Source organism: Elephantulus edwardii, unplaced genomic scaffold, assembly GCF_000299155.1.
Source record: "Elephantulus edwardii isolate Elephantulus edwardi_28Jun2011 unplaced genomic scaffold, EleEdw1.0 scaffold00074, whole genome shotgun sequence".
In the NCBI taxonomy this organism is placed as follows: Eukaryota; Metazoa; Chordata; class Mammalia; order Macroscelidea; family Macroscelididae; genus Elephantulus; species Elephantulus edwardii.
In genome coordinates, this window is record NW_006399824.1 from 1,051,860 (window position 1) to 1,064,672 (window position 12,813).

The 12,813-nt window shown below is 48.3% G+C and overlaps 1 protein-coding gene across 1 annotated transcript in view; it reads right to left on the reverse strand.

Moving 5' to 3' along the window:
* Positions 1 to 12,813, reverse strand: part of CDH23 (cadherin-related 23) — a 523,436-nt gene that overhangs the window by 201,787 nt on the left and 308,836 nt on the right. The gene's annotated exons all lie outside the window — the stretch shown is intronic.

The following is a 12,813-nucleotide window of genomic DNA, read 5'->3' on the forward strand; positions in this document are numbered from 1 at the left end:
ATTGATTGTGACTTCTTTTCTTGTCTCCCTAAATGGCAAGCCACACATTGGATACATTAAACACCCACCTGATAGCTCTCCTGACATCTCTATCACTCCACCTGAGGGTCCCTAATGAACGTTACAGCCCCACAGCGACACCGGAAATTAAAGTCAAATTCTAATACAGGAAATAGAAATTACCTGTGATCTGAGATAAGTATAGGGCTGAGGTCCTGAACCCGCTCAGCCCAGAGCTTGAGAAACAGCCAGGTTCTTGTTCTCTGTGTCTCTCGCTCTGCAGAGAAGGGTTGGGGTTCTGGGAGCATCCCTCCCTAGGAAACCATTCCCCTCCTTGACATTTGGGTTCCTCCTTCTCTGCTCACTCACTCTCTATCCTCAGAAGTTACTAACAGAGTACCCCTCCCCCCCAAAGTGGGTAAGAAGTCTGGCTGTGAACTCAAAGGTAAGCAGTTCTAATCCACCAGCTGCTCCACAGAAGAGAGATGGGCAGCTGCCTCCCGTGTGATTTACTGTCTCTGAAAACTCACTCAAGGGCCAGTTTTGAGTTGGTCTGACCTGGCAGCACACAAGAACAATGACAACCCCCAAAGAGGAGAGCAGCAAATCTCAGAAAGAAAGACTGGCTTTCCAAGTACACACTCTGACCTCACTATTCTGAAAAATGTCCCCAGGAGGGACTCAGGATTGAGGAATATCTTTCCATTTTGCAGAAGGAGAAACTGAGGCTTATAGAGCAAAGGGCATGCCCAGAGCCATTTGGTAAATTCAAGACCTTGTTGTTTTGACTCAGCATTTGCAGGTCCTTTTAGAGGCTGAGGGGGTCACTGTCTGGTCCCATTTCCCTCTCTTGGTGGGGTGCCCCTGCAGGTGGTTTGGCAGACATAGGAGCCTGGGTGTGGGGTCCAGTTTGGATGCTGACTGGTCTCATGGCAATACTGCTTGGTCTTGCAGTTTGACCTGGCTCTACCAGGAGTCTATGTTGCCTCATTGTTAAGTGAAATAACTCCATCATTTTTTAGAAATGCCTCAGCTCTACCCCTTTGTGTATATAACAAACTGATGCCCAACTGTCCTCATCTGTAAAATGGGTATTCTAATTTCTGTCTGAACAGATTGTGAGGGTTCAATGGAAACCCAGATGTAAGGTGCTTACAAGGCACCAAGCACATACGATTAGCATCTCTGCTTTGTTACTGCCTGCTCTGTGTTAGGCACTGTGCTAAGCATTTTACTGGGGATTTTCATTTAATTCCCACCAAAAAAAAATCTATAAAGAATTCTCATCATCATTTCCCAGAAGTGGACGCCGAGGCACAGAGACTCAACATTCTTTTTCCATGCTTTTACCAACAGAAATCTTGGTGGGTACTATCTACCCAGCTAAAATGTTGCATCCCCTGGCCTCCTTTGTAGCTAGGCATGGCCATATGTCCAAGAAGGGGGAAAAGAAGTTTGCATGGTATTCCTAGCAAGTATCTTTAAAAGACAGATCTCTGGTGGTCTAGTTTGTAGGGAGCTGCAAGGCTAATCCAGATCTCTCTGATTGTTCGAATCTACCAGCAGCTCCAAGGGAGGAAGATTGGCAACCTCCTCTCATGAAATTTATAGCCTCAGAAAGCCACTGGAGGTAAGGTCAGCTCTGAGTTGGTCTGACTCAGCGGCAATGGGTTTGAGTTAGTTTTTCAGTCCTTAAAAGAAAGGCACCCTGGTGGCGTATTTCATAATATATTAGGCTGTTAAGTCAGGACATCAGGACACATGTTGCTCTGGGCAAGTCTACTTCCAGGGTTCTCCCCAAAATACTGACGGGCAATGATGTCAACCTGAAGACTACAGTGTGCCCGATTCAGGCCAAGCTCTTCTCTATCACTTGCTATGAATCTGAGAGCTAGAAAATGAATACGGGTAATAGAAACCAAATTGATGCCTTTGAGCTGTGGTGTTGGAGAAGGGTACTGAATATCCCATGGATTGGCAAAAGAATAAAAAGATATGTCTTGGACAAAGCACAGCCTGAGTGCTCCTTGAAGGTAGAGAAGGTGAAGCTTTGTCTCTCAGACTCTGGACATGCTGCTAGGAGTGGCTGCTATTCCTTGGAAAGGGACACCATGCTTGGAAAAGTGGAGGGTCAGAGAGAGAGGGAGACCCTCAAAGAGATGTACAGACACAGTGATGCAGCCATGGACTCAAATGTGTCAGAACTGATGAGGACAGCACCGACAGGACAGAATGTGTCAGAACTGATGAGGACAGCACGGACAGGACAGAATGTGTCAGAACTGATGAGGACAGCACGGACAGGACAGGATTTGCAGGACTGCGGTTTACAGGGTCACTCTGAGGGGGACTCGAGGAGCTTGACTCAACATAACAACAGCAACAACGGAAAGGAGAGCCCTGAATCCCTCAGCTGCTCTGCTGGATAGACAGGCCGTCTCCTCCTACGATGATCTATAGCGCTGGAAATGCAGCAGAGGGCTGTTAGGAGTTGGAGTCAACTCGGCGGCAGAGGGTTTGGAGTGCTCTTTAGAAGGGAGGATGCTGAGATTTTATTTCACAGACTTTAGGGCCAAGGGTAACCGAAGGAGAGGAAAACCGTCAGCGAGATGGACTCAGGCAGTGCCTGTACCACTAGGCTTACAGCAGAGGCTAAGCACGGTGCAAAAGGAGCAGGTTTTTGTTCTGGTTAACACCTGCTTCTAGGAGTTGGAGCTGACTCCATGGCACCCAGTAACAGCAACCATCTTAAAATAAGGAACCCTGGTGTGCAGGTGTTAAAGTGCTTGACTTGTAACTGAAAAGCCAGTGGTTTAAACCTGTTAGCTACTCCCCAGGAAAAGACAGGGCCGTCTGCTTCTGCAGAGACTTCTAGCCTTGGCAGCTCTAACGGTCAACTCTACTCTGTTCCACATTGTTAATTATGAGCCAAAATTGATTCACTGGCAACGGGTTCATTTGGATTCTTAGAAGAGATAATGAATGTTCTTCCTTATTTTCTCCACCTTGCTGTGGTTTGGAATCCAAATGTGATGGCTGGAGCTCTAGCAGCCATACTGGGACCATGAAGATAAAGATTATGTACTAGCTATGGCAAAGAAGAGTGCTCGAAGTACCCCCCAGGCTGCTCACTTTTGGATTGTTTTTACATGGGAGGGAGAAAAGGACAACTGATCTCATTTAAACAGTTACTTTCAAGCATCCATTACTGGCACCTGTACGGGGTTATTTTGATACAAAATAACTTATGTAAAGTCCCTTAGCTCAGATATGGTTGGGTCAGGATAAACCCGGGTGGTCTAAGACGGACTATAAAGAAAACTAGAGGAACATGAATGGGTAGCATCATCAACAGCTGATAAAGCAGAGAGAAGGGGGCCCTGTTTTACAAATGATAAGTCACCAGATGATAAGGAGAATATTTTACAAATAATAAGTCACCATCCATTAGTTGGTCATGAAAGCAGTGTAGCAAATCAATCAAGGCTAGCATTTTTTTTAAAGGTAGTAGAATAAATAGAAAATTCCAGGACATAATATACATAGTAAACAAGCAAATAAAACCCAGGGTCGTAGAGTCCAGTCTGCATCATGGAGACACCGCCCCCTCTCCCCAATTGGGTTTCTGAGGCTGTAAATCTACACAGTAAAAGAATGCACATCCTTCTCCCACAGAGTGGCTAGTGGATTCGAACTGCCGACCTTTCAAGTATCAGCTTGGTATGTTACATACACCATGCAAGACGAAATCACTTCAAATCACAGGCCCAGATTAACTTCTCCCCAAACCTCCGCACACCCGGCCTGTCTCCCAACCGCATCCAGACAAACTCAGGCCTGGATCCACTCTCCTGTCACCCTAGGCAAGGGTCAGCCTTTCCAGCCCACAGCACAGTGGCCTTTGCACAGACACTGGTGTGTGGCACTAATGTGCACTCCAGCCTTGGCCACTCTACAACTACCCTGTGGCTCTTGACCTGAGCTTAATCTTCTCTTTGGTTGGTGTTCTCTGAGAAATGTCTTGAACAGAAACCATGAGCAGCTAAACCATCTAAGGGTGACTCCTAAAGGGAGTAAACTACAGGGGTCACAGGCTCTGGTTCAGCAGGGGCAGAAAGCTATATGTCTTTAGCATAGGGGCCTGAGAAAGTTCCCCCTTCACTTAAGAGGATGCTGAGACCCTGGGTCAGGACCCTGATGGAGTGAGGGAGCTGCCCCTAACTCTCAGGAAAGGGTGTGGCCGCTTCCCCATCTCACCGGGAAACAGATTCCACTGACTCCAGGGATGGTAGCACTGCTTAGTGGGGGTCATGATAGGTGATGGGCAAAGGAGGTGAGCTCAGGGACTCCGGAAGCAGATAAGCCAGAGTTCGAATCCTGGCCACTGGCTGACCTTGGGTGGGTCATGCCCCTCTTTCTGTGTGCAGTGGGGATAAATGGGGGCAGTGAGGTGAACTGAGTCCCATATTACGATGTGCTTGGTTTTAATATGACCACAGCACCATTAGCCAGGACTGTGATGACTGACAAGTGCCCCCAGGTTTTGGCAAAAGGCGGGAGGGCAGACACAGAGTTCTCCTTGTCAAGGATGGCCGATCCTGGAGACGCACACAAGGCAGGCCATGGAGTGCTTTAAAGAAAGAGGCAATGGAGCTTTGGATCAATGTGCCAAAAATCAATTAGCTGAATGACCAATTTACTGAAAATCACCAGACCTTGAACAAGGTCCAGGACATTTCACTTCAGGGGGTAGGAGCACCCCCTCACCAGCAGCCCCCCTCCTCTTGGCCCTAGTTCCTTCCAGAAGCTGTGTTGCCCCTCTCTCTCTTCCTCCTCAGCACCTGTCCTACCTCATTCCATCCCATTTCAGGTTTACGGATTGATATTTAGATTAAAGAGATAAACACAGCCTAGGAGCACTGAGGCCTGACAGACAGAGGCACTACAGGCCCGTCAATCACCACCGGCCAGCTCCAAGCTGCCTGGGCTCCTGCCAGCTGCCTGTACCCCAGACCTGATGGAGTGCAGCCCACGAAGAGACCCTAGAAAGGGGTCCAAAAGACAGCCAGGGCCCCCAAAATGGAAACACATGTGTCTGCAAAGCTGGAGGATAGCTGGGTTGATTTTTATGTGTGTGTGTGTGTGTGTGTGTACCTGAGACACCCTCTCTCTTCTTCTCTGGCTGCAGATAAAGAATTCAATTTTCTTTTAAACGGTGGGGAAATTGGAAGAGATTTTGTTCTGTTTAAGCACAGCTGGAGTCTTATGTCTCAAGGGGTTTGAGAACAATGAGATCAATTAAGATGCCCATGGTGAGAGGTGTAGGAGGGGGTGAGAGGAGTGGGCTGGGGGAGGCCCACAAAGGGCAGGCGGAGAGGTCAGGTCTGAGGAAGTCTGGCTCCTGGGCTTCACAGGGGAAGTGTCTTCCTGTTGGCCTGTCCATCCTTCGGGTTTTATCAAAGAACCCAACAAAGAGGCCCCTTATCATCTCCCAGACTTATATATTGATCAAATCAAGTCAGAGCAATGCTACCAGAAGCAGGGGGATCCTGTGTTCAGGAAAACCAAGACCTGGGAACCAATGGACAATGAACTCAACCTACTACATCACATCACTTAGGCCTCCCCAGTTGGCTGAGAGAGGAATGACTCTTCCCACTGTGTGGACAAGGAAGCAGAAGTGACCAGCCCAAGGCCAATCTGCTGGGAAACAGCCCTGCATGGCCTGCCGCCTCCAAGTCCTTCCCACTTGATGTCTGTCAAGGCGCCAGGCCCACCTGCTCAGCCAGGTCAGTTGAAGATGGCTGCCCTTGCTGGGCTTGTGGAGGGAGGTGGTGAAGTCCATGTAAGCGCTGAGCCTGGGTGGGGAGAGGAAGGCTGGTGCAGGGAAAGATCTTGAATGTACTCCCTCTCCCCACCTCCACAACCTGCGTGTCTGGAACCCCACCTCTCACCTGCCTTCGTGCAGGCCCCTCGAAGCTGCTGACAGTTTTCACCTGATTGATATCCTTGACCCTCTTTCCTGGCTTATGCACACAGTAGCCACATGGTCTGCCACCAAGCCTCTCCTCCATCAGCTCCCGTGTGCTCCTCTACCCGACTGTGTCCTTGAACCCCGTGGGTGATTGTTCATGGGGTCCGCCTAGACCGCCAGCTGAGGGAGCCCTTACAGTCACAGACCTCGGAGAGGCCCAGTGCCTGACAGCTGATGGGAGAAGACACTACATTCTAAGGCCTCCAGGTGGCTGTTCCCAGTTGTATCATGACACACATTTCTTCTGGGGCCAGTGGTATTTGGTGTTATCCAGGAGGAGAGAGAGAAGGGGATGCACAGAAACAGGGTGGGCACTGACCCAAGAGGGGCAAGGTGTCATGGGTATGGAAGGCAGAAGAGAGGTGCGTGTTTACCAGGGAAGGGCAGAGCCGTGGAGGGGGCTCCAGAGATGGTGGGTGGGTGGGGACCCTCACAGGGTGGGAGGAATTTCAAGGTGGTGCTGTTGTTGTTACGTGTTGTCAAGCTGAGTATGACTCAGTGATCCGATGAAGAACCGACCTGACGCTTGGCCTGTCCTGCCCCACCCTCGTTTTCTGTCCTGTTCAAGCCCATTGTGGTGGCTGCCGTGTTAGTCCATCTCACTGAGGGCCTGCCTCTCTTTTTCTGACCCTTTACTTTTCCCACCATGATGGTGCTTCAGCCTGCTAATTCATCCAGAACCTCCCGGAAAAGCACTCCTGACAACTTCCAGGTCTAAAGCTCCTGTTTCACTAAGTAGCTGGGAGTGAATTCAAGAGCAGGAGCAAGTCCCGGGAAGTCCTGACAGAGCAAAGTGAATCACAGCCTAGTCCAGTCATCTCCTTGACAAGAGTTCCAGCTGCTGCTGGTTCAGGTCACAGAGTCGCCAGGGCAGGGTTTGGCTCCAGGCTTGGTGTCCCTGACCAGGGCTGGTCCCCTCAGCCTGGAGAACTGGCCTGACCCCCTGACATCTCCTGACGGTGTCCCACACCAGCCACTGTACTGGGTACCTTCATGAGTTGCTCCACCTAATCCCCTCTATAACTACGGGCTTCAATATGGGTTATATCTCAGCGTCAAGAAAACCACAATCCCTACCTCTGGATCAACAGGCAACATCATGATAGAAGGAGAAATGATTGAAGTTGTCAACCATTTCATTCTATTTGGATCAATACCCATGGTAGCAGCAGTGAAGAAAACCAAGGATGTGTTGCACTGGGGAAATCTGCTGTCAGGAACCTCTCCAAAGTGCTAAAGAGCAAGGCTGTCAGTTTAAAGACTAAAGTGTCTCTGCCCCAACCCACTGTCTTTTCAGTTGTTTCCTGTGTATCTGAAAGTTGGAATGAATAAAGAAGACAGAAGAAGAACCGATGCTTTTGAATTGTGATGTCGACGAAGTGTACTGAATATCCATGGTTTACTAGAAGGATAAGCAAATCTGTGTTGAGGGCAGTGCAGCCAGAGTGCTTCACCAAAGGTGGTGAAACGTCATCTCACTTTGGGCCCATATTTAGGAGGAACCAGTCCTTGGGGAAGAGACATTATGCTGGGAAAGGCAGAGGGTAAAGTTAAAGGACTGACACAGTGACGATGACAGCGTGCTTGACAGAGATCATGAGGGTGGCACATGACAGGGCGAGGCTCAGATCTGTTCAGAGGGTCGCCATGAGTTATAGTTAGCTCAATGGTGCCTAACAACACAACAACGTAACTTCCCAAACATATTTTGGACATCTTGCCACGAGGGGCCAGTCCTTGCAAAAAGGCATCCTTCTGGGAAAGATGGAGGGTCAGAGAAGGAGAGGAAGACCCTCAATGAGATGTTCTGACACGGTGACGGCAGTAATGGCTGTGGATGGTGGAGATAGTGATGCTGCTGCAGGATCGGACAGCTTCAGGTCTGCCGTTCACAGGGTCGCTATGGGTCATAGGCAGCTCGACGGTACCTATTAACGACATAACCTCCCGGGCAGGATCACTGGGGGGAAACTGAAGCTCAGTGCGACCTGGCACCTTGTCAAAGGCCACACTATGGCAGAGTCAAGCTTGAGTATAGCTTGATCACGGTGGAGGCCAGGCCAGGCTGACTGGGTCCTTTAAGATCAACGCTAATAAAACCATTCTTTACATCTGGTTGTTGTTATGCGCCATCAAGTCAAAACGGATTCATAACTGCTCCTCCAGAAGCTCTCAGAGGAACAGCTGATGGATTCGAACTACAGGCCTTTGGGTTAGCAAACCAACTCCTTACTACCAGACTGCTGTTGTTGTTGTGAACCGCCGAGCAGGAATCAACCCAGAGCTGACCTTCTGACAGGTTTTCAATCAGTTAATCACACAGGAGGAGACAGCCCCTCTTTCTGCAGTGGAGCAGCTGGTGGATTCAATCCATGTACCTTCAGGATTGCAGCGCAGAGCGCATTAACTCTGTGCAGCCTTATCCCCACCCTACACTGGGGTCTCCCAACAATGCAGGCAGAGCAGGTACTATGTGTCGCATTTGATAAAATGATGAAAACTGTCTCAGAGAAAGAACAGCCAGCTCCTGACATGACTTAGGACCTGCTCAAGGTGGCACTGGCTTGGGATGAGGCCGGGATGAGGGTGCAGTGAAGGGACAAGGAGACACACTTTCAGCCCCCACAGGCCACCCCATCTGGCCAGAGCTGTGAGGTATAGCTCTCCCAGGGCCAAGCAAACCCTGAGCAGGTCCCAGGGCCCGCACGCAGCTCTGCCCTGTCAGTGTCCACACTTGTCTCTCCATGTTTTTGTCTTTTCTCTGCCTGGGGAAGAAATGTCATGTCTGTTCACCCATCTCCTGCACACTCCTGCCATGCTCTTCACCTCCTGCCCCACAGTGGAGGAGGTCATGGAGTGCAGTAAGATGCCCCTCTGCCCGCCCCCAGGTCAGGGCTCCTCTGCAGCTGCCGTTCTTCCTCAGCTGTCCCCTCACTGCCCAGGGGGCACCAGTGCCATGCTGTGACTCTCATGCCCCCACATGATCTCTGTTGGCTGTTTTCCAAATGCCTGCCCTGGGACAACGGGAGGAACTAGACCCAAGGGTGTGGATGGCTCGAGACAGGTGTTCTCCCCTCAGAGCACCAGCCCAATGGGCATGTTCAGGATGGGAGATAACCTGAGAAGACAGACAGACCCCATCAATGGAAGCAGAGCCCACTCCCTGGAAGGAAACCTCCTCTCACTGTATTCCAGCCACATGGCCTTTGCACCTGTGGTTCCACCTTTCTCAGTGCTCTTCCCTCTCCTCTCTTTTCTGCTAATGCCTACTCAAATGCCCACAAAATCCTCAGAGAAACTGTCCTGACCCCAAGTCAAGTTCAGGTGCCCTGTAGACAGGTTCCCTGTTCCGTCAGGGAGAGTGCTATTTGCTGCAGTTACTCGCCTCTTGGCATTATTCTTAACTTCCGGCTTCCCTAGGAGACTATACGCTCCATGAGGGCTCCTGTTACCACTGTGTCCTCAGGGCCACGTGCCTGTCACAAAGTCGGGGCTACACACACATGTGCCGACTGACTGACTGAATGATTGTGACTGTTCTCCTGCCTTTCCACTGTCTAGGGGCACCTGCAAGCCCTACCAGGCCACAGGGTGCAAAGCCACTTCATTTCTCAACAGGATCCCAGGATAACGTGTGCCTGGCTTTTTCATTTTCCCTAGATTTCCATTGCCAGGCCAAGAGTCAAGATGGGAAGGAGAGAATCTTGGTGCAGCCTAGCAATATGAAAGTAAGTAAGGTACCCAGCCCAGAGGATGGAAGTCCACCCAACGTCATTCATGAGTGAGCATGTACACACCAACACATACATAGGCACGTAGCTGCAAATACAACACACACACCCCCCTCCCCCATGAGGTCAGCGTTCCAAAGCCATTTCCCACTGACATCCTTGATCCTCTTTTACTAAGAACACACCTCTGGGGTGCTTTCTCTGCTTTCCTGAGCCAAGAATGCAAGTCCCTCTGCCTTGGACTTCCCATCGACAAAATCACCCACACAGCTCTCTGACTTCAAAAGGCTTGAGATTTAGAAAAGTGAAAATTCACCAGATCATGCAGAAAGGTCCTGAGGGTGGAGTGCACCACCTCAGCGAGGCCACGCCAAGGCCTGTCGACCTAAACAGACGTACGACAGACAGCATGGTCCAATTTCTCTCTTTACGATCAGCAGTGGATCTCTGAGTTTTATTCAAAGGACAAAGTTTGAGGCCCAATACAGAGCCTTCAAGACAGGAAGCCTAGTGGCTGAGAGGCTGTGGCTTGCTGTCAAGTAGCTTGTGTTTGGATTCTAATTGAATCACTCACTAACTCTGGGCCTCTGAGCAAGTTATTTAATATTTCTGAACCTCAGTTTCCTCAGCTCTTAAGTTACAATGTGAGTAACTACCTAAAGGTTAGACACGATGCATATAAAAGTGTAGGGTCAGGGTTGGTATTGTCGATACTGACAGCTTCAATATTCTTCTCACTGCATTATTTGCAGCAATAGTGTATTGGTGTTAATATTTTGACTATTGTCAGTATTATCAATGGTTGGTGCTGCGGTTGGCAGGTGCTGTCAAGGTGACCATGACTCAGAGCGACCCTGTGAGCCATAGACTGGAACCCTGCCCTATCCTGCACCACCCACACCATCTCTGCCATGTTCAAGTCCATTGCTGCAGTCACTGTATCAGTCTATCTCCTTGAAGATCTCCTTCTTTTTCTCTATCTACTTTCCCCAGAATGATGCCTTTCCCAAGGACCAGTGTTCTCCTAAGTATAAGATGAGCTTTGCCATCCTGGCCTCCAAGAAGCTATCTGGCTGCACTTCTTCCAAGACAGACTTGTTCGTTCTTTTGGCAGTCTATGGGATGTTCAACACTCTTCTCAAACACCACAGTTCAAAGTTCAAACATTCTTCTGTTGTCCTTATTTACTGTCTCACTTCCAGAAGCACACAGAACAATTGAAAACACCATGGCCGGGGGCAGGCACACCTTAGTCTTTAAGGCAACATCCTTGCTCTTTTTATCTTACAGAGGTCCTAGACAGCTAATTTCCCCAATGCAACATGTATCTTAATTTTTTTCAACTGCTACTACCATATATGTTGCTTGTGGATCCAAGTAAAATGAAATTGTTGACAACTTTAATCTTTCCTCTATCCATCGTGATATTGCCTTACTGATCTAGTGGTGAGGATTTTTGCTTTCTTGATGTTGAGATGTAATCCTCATTGAAAACTGTAGTCTTTGATTTTCTCCAGTAAGTGCTTCAAGTCTTCTTCACTTTGTGCAAGGCTGTGCCATCTGCAAAACTTGGGTTGTCCTGATGTCACATTTTTCAAAGCCCAACTTCTTGGATTATTTGCTCATCATTCAAATTTAATAGGTATGGAGAAAGGATACAACCCTGACACACACTTTTCCTGAGTTTATACCATACTCTTGTTCTTCCCTGACAACTACTGTTTGATCTATGTACAGTTTCCTCAGGAGCACAAAGAAGTGTTCTAGAATTCCCAATTTTCTCAGTGTTAGCCATCATTTGTTATGCAAAACTGAATGCCCTGGCAGAGTCAATAAAACACAAGTAAACAACTCTATGGCATTCTCTGCTTTTAGGCAAGATCATCTGATGTGAGCAAGTGACATCCTTCATACCACAACCTCATCTGAAACTAGCTTGAATTTCTGGACACTCCCTGTTTATGTATTTCTCCAGCCATTTTTTCTGGAAGTGGCTTCTCACCTGCCTAAAGATATCCTGGTCCTCTCTTCTTTTTGAGCTTAAGGGATCCCATGTGGAGAACTAGTTGGTCAACTGGAACAGATCCATGGCTGCTGACGACCTCCCCAGCCATTTTTTAAAAATAATTAGCAATAGTAGCTGGTGCTTTAGAGGTAATGAGGTCTACCGCCAACTCAAAAGCAGCAGATTGATCAAAGAAAAGCTTAGAAAAATTCTAGAAGCCCTAATCCACAATATGAACAGTCTCCCAAGCATCCTGAAAAAAACCAGAAGAGAACAAATTATACAAATGGGATCTTCTAAGAATCAAATCCTTATGCACATCCAAAAACTTTCCCAACAGGGTAAAAAGGAAAGCCACAGACTGGCAAAAATAATATTTGGTAATGGCAAGTCTGATAAGGGACTTATATCTAAAATTTATAGAATACTTCAGCATCTCAACAAAATAAAGGTAAACAACCCAATCATAAAATGGGCACAGGATATGAACAGACACTTCACCAAAGGAGACATTCAGATCTTGAACAAACACCTGAAGAAATGTTCAAGATCCCTAGTTCTAAAAGAGATGCAAATAAAACAACTATGAGACATCATCTCACCCCATTAACAATATAGCAAAGTTCAACAGAGCGGCAAACAACAAATGCTGCAAGGCTGTGGAGAAACTGGAACCCTCATTCACTGTTGGTGGGAGTGTAAAATGGTGCAACCACTATGGGAAGGCAGTATGACACTTTCTCAAAAAGCTGGAAATAAAAATATAATTTGACTCAGCAATTCCACTACTGGGAATATATCCTAAAGAAACCAGAATTGCCACCCAAACAGATATATGCACACCCACGTTTATTGGAGGTGACCAGCCACAGAAGCAGGCCCGGGCCAGCGTGGGTGCCGGGGAAGTTCCCCGGCGGTCTGCCCAGCCTTCAGCAAATTAAAATATTTCCCTTCTCTTCATAATTTTTTCCTGACACAACTGCCCATGAAACGTTTTAATAACATCCTAGAAAAGGTCAAGGAGAAGGAATTTCACAGTCCCT